The sequence below is a fragment of the Zootoca vivipara genome, chromosome 6, assembly GCF_965207765.1.
Source record: "Zootoca vivipara chromosome 6, rZooViv2.hap1.1, whole genome shotgun sequence".
NCBI classification, from domain to species: domain Eukaryota; kingdom Metazoa; phylum Chordata; class Lepidosauria; order Squamata; family Lacertidae; genus Zootoca; species Zootoca vivipara.
This window is the reverse complement of record NC_142589.1, coordinates 29,151,893-29,155,718: the sequence shown is the minus strand read 5'-3', so window position 1 is coordinate 29,155,718 and position 3,826 is coordinate 29,151,893.

Genomic DNA, 3,826 nt, shown 5'->3' with positions numbered 1-3,826 from the left:
CTCTTTTAAGTGATTTTTTTGCCTTAACGGAATAGAAGCTCACTTGAATGCAACATTGCTCAGAATTCCTTGTTCCTTTGTCCAAGGATATGCTGCCTGTTCTTGCACAAGAGGAACACTGATAGTGTTCCTAGCTTCTAGAGGAGTTCCCAGTGGTAGTGGTAGTGGTGGTGGTGGTGGTAGTAGCAGCCATTCTTTGACCTGACCTATTTTCTGGAACATTAATGGTTGGGATTTCTGGGATTCAACATGCAGGGCTTAGTGCTGCATCTACTTTCCAGAAATGTCAACCAATGTGATATTTCTTTTGTGTTTACTTTTGTTTTGCCAATGGGATCCGTGCCAAGGCTCTCTTAATTTTTGTGCAGATTACACAGATGAACACTGTGCATGTCTTAAAAATTTTCCTGAGGGAAGTGCTTGTGAAAGATTAAAAGTAATTTATAAGGATTCCTTTAATAGAAGGGGCAAGCAGGAATCAGTGCAAGAATGGGGAATACTCTGTCTATTCAACAGCTGGAATAGCACTGTGGTGGGAAGGGGGTCTAGGAAGCAGAAGGCTGCTGGATGCAGATAAGTGAGGCACAAAAAAAACCTCATTTTACCAAGACCCACAAGGCATGCTTCAGCACAATGCAGATATGGAACTGGGCGGAGGGTTTGAATACACTGTATGAGGGGTACTTCTCCATGTCTGCTGTGGCTGAATCAGTCTTGTAACTAAGCTCAGGAGAGTTACTAGTCTGTCATAGGCTAGCAGAGGAGGGCTATAGCGCTTTCTGTGCTAGGTGAGGTGGCAGTGGGATTTCCTTTTTCTGGCAGCCCAATGATTTCTATACTTTGTGTAGAGGAAGAATGAAGCACTCTGTCCTCCTGGTAATCAGCCCAGTCACTCTCCTACATGCAATTCCTTGGTTATCGAAGTACTTAAATACAAGGCTGATCTTGCCCATCCCCCCCCCACAAAAGCTGCTATGTTATATGTAAATATTTAGTTGTAATCTAGAATTCAATAGATTGTAATTGCTTTAACAGGTTATTGGCTGTGTTACTAATTAGTTTTGACTTCAAAGCAGGTATGAAATGAGCAGCTGCATTAAGGTAAGTGCCATTCAGCCTGTTGCTTATTAAGCTTGCTTAAAAATACTAGTCACTATTGCTTGGTTCTGTCTCTGATGTTGGAGGCAGTATGTCTGAACACTAGTTGCTGGGAATTTCAAATGGGTAAAGCACTGCTGCATTTTGGTCCTGCTTGTGGGCTTCTTCCCACAAGCATCCGGTTGGCTGCAGTGATAACAAAGTGCTGGACTAGTTGGGGCATTGTCTTGATCCAGCAGGACTTTGCTCACTTGAAGGTGTAATGTACACATAACATAAGCAATCAATGTATTTGCATAAATACTTTGCATAAATATTTTTTCTGATTTTTTTTGGGGGGGGGCATCATTTAACTCTGAAGTTCAGTTCTGAATGTTTGCCCCTCTTTCCTCCTTATATTTAAGGAAGGGCATTGAAACTGAGTAAGAATTATGCAGATATTTTAAGATAACCTTGCTTTTGGACAGCAATATGTTTCAGGCCATCAGTGAAATGGCATGCATCTTGGCAGCTGCATGTTTTCTGAGAATCTGTGCCCTGCTGTTCTTTGTGACATTGCAAATATACTTAGAGGGCACCTTGGACCATTGTTCATACTGCAGCCAGTTATGCTGGATTTGTTTGTTATTTAGAGTATTTCTATTCCACCTTTCTCCCAAGTTGGGATTCAAGGCGGCTTACAACAGTTTTAAAAACATTTTAAAATATGAAGTACTGTAATAAAAACAATATAGTTAAAAACAATACAGTGGTACCTCTACTTATGAATTTAATGCGTTCCGAACGCACATTTGTAAGTTGAAAAAAATTGTAAGTCTAATCCCATAGGAATGCATTGGGAGAAAAAAAATGTAAGTCGAAGCAACCCTATCTAAAAATTCGTAAGTAGAAAAAATCCTATCTAAATGGCGGACGGAGCTCCATTCGTAAGTAGAGTTATTCGTAAGTAGAGTTATTCGTAAGTAGAGGTACCACTGTAGTTAAAATACGGTAAAACACACTTAGAGGCAGTATTAACATACTGATTGCCCTGATAGCAAGCAGCCCAGTAGTGAACATAAACTGCACCTGGTTTTCAAAGCCCTGTCTAAATAGGAAGTTCTTGACCTACTGGTGAACTGATAACAGAGATCTGGTCTAACCTTTTTTGTGAGGGAATCCCACAATATAGGAAAAGGCTTGTTCTCCTGTCACCACCAATTTTGATGTTGATGGGACCAAGAAAAGATGCTTACCCACAGATCTTAGCACCAGGGCAGGTTCAAAAAGAGATCATCTTTCTGGTAACATGGATCCAAGCCATATAGGATTTAGGTGTTGAACTACTGCACTACTGACTTTGGAAAGGTTTTTTCTTTTGCGTTACCTGAATTATCTGGTGTTCTGGGAATGTTTGCGAAACCCACGTGGCAGTATAAATAGGGTGACATGTATTTTTAATATGTATATCTCCCCTGTCCTCTGGGATGGAACTCAAAGCAATGAACATGGAAGCTTTTCGGACACTGCCCAGATTTAAACTTGCTTAGCGTCAGCAAATTAGCTGCACTATGTGCCTTCAAACTATGCGCCAAGTCATAATGAAGCTGCTCAGAGTCTGTCTAAGCTGCTAGTGTATACCTTGATCACCAGCAGCTCTCCCAAGGTCTCAGGTGGATTTTTCTTTTCTTAAAAAAAAAAATCCAGATCACTTGGGGAGCAATTCTAGTTGACATGCACAGACATTTTTATTTTTTTAAGTCTTTTTAAATGGTCCAAGATGAATGCCACACATTTGTTTAATGAAACAGAAAGTAGCTGCTGATTGGTTCTTGTTGCCCTGTGGCTTCTCACTCCCATGCAGCTTGATGTGAGAGCCATTCCTGCAGCATTAGAGGCAAACTACTTTACCAGGTTTATAAAAATGGTTTTGAGGAGTGAGGCAATGTTGTTACTGTCTTTAAAAAAAAGCTGAATGCACTGCAGTCAGATCCTGATTGTCTCCGTGTGCCCTTTTTAATGGAGAAAATAGACTGCCTATGTAACAGTTTTAAAATGTGTGCAGCCCTCTTCTACACATCTTCACCTGTGAGTAAAACCAACTGTTTTTAGTAAGATCTACTTCCTAGTAATGGTATGTTTAGGGTTGAAACCTTCCTGCTTAGAAAGTCAGAGAAGTGAGAGAACAAAAGAGGTAAACAAATCTCAGATCCTTTGTTCATATACTACACTTAACATCCTGGCTTTTGATGTGCAAGTTAGACCGGTTTGAATCTCTTTTGTTACTGGAGACTCCTGTTATACTTGCTGGGTTAAATTCAGAAATGGACTATGGAAATGAAATATTAGCATATGGGTGTGGGGCTTTGTATATGAGTCTATGTTGCTATGACATGTAACGAGAGAATGAAAAAAGTAGGTTTTCCAGAGCATCAATTTTATTCTATGTCACAGTGTTGAGGGCAGTCCCTAGGCCCCGTCCTTGACTGCTTTCAGCTCATGTATACATGCAATAGTTGGAGGGAATTTTTCCCCTCTTTGAAATACCAGTTTCAAAACAGACAGTGATTCAGCCTGGCTGTATTAAAAAGGAGGTGTTTACTTCGTTGCTTTTCATTCTTGAGCCCCCTACAGTGGCTGCCTGCACAGACCTTGGAAAAATAGGGTGGAAACAGTGGCATCAAATACTGCTGAAACAGAATTATGGCCACATATTCATTAACCAATGGGACAGGAGATGTGTATTCAT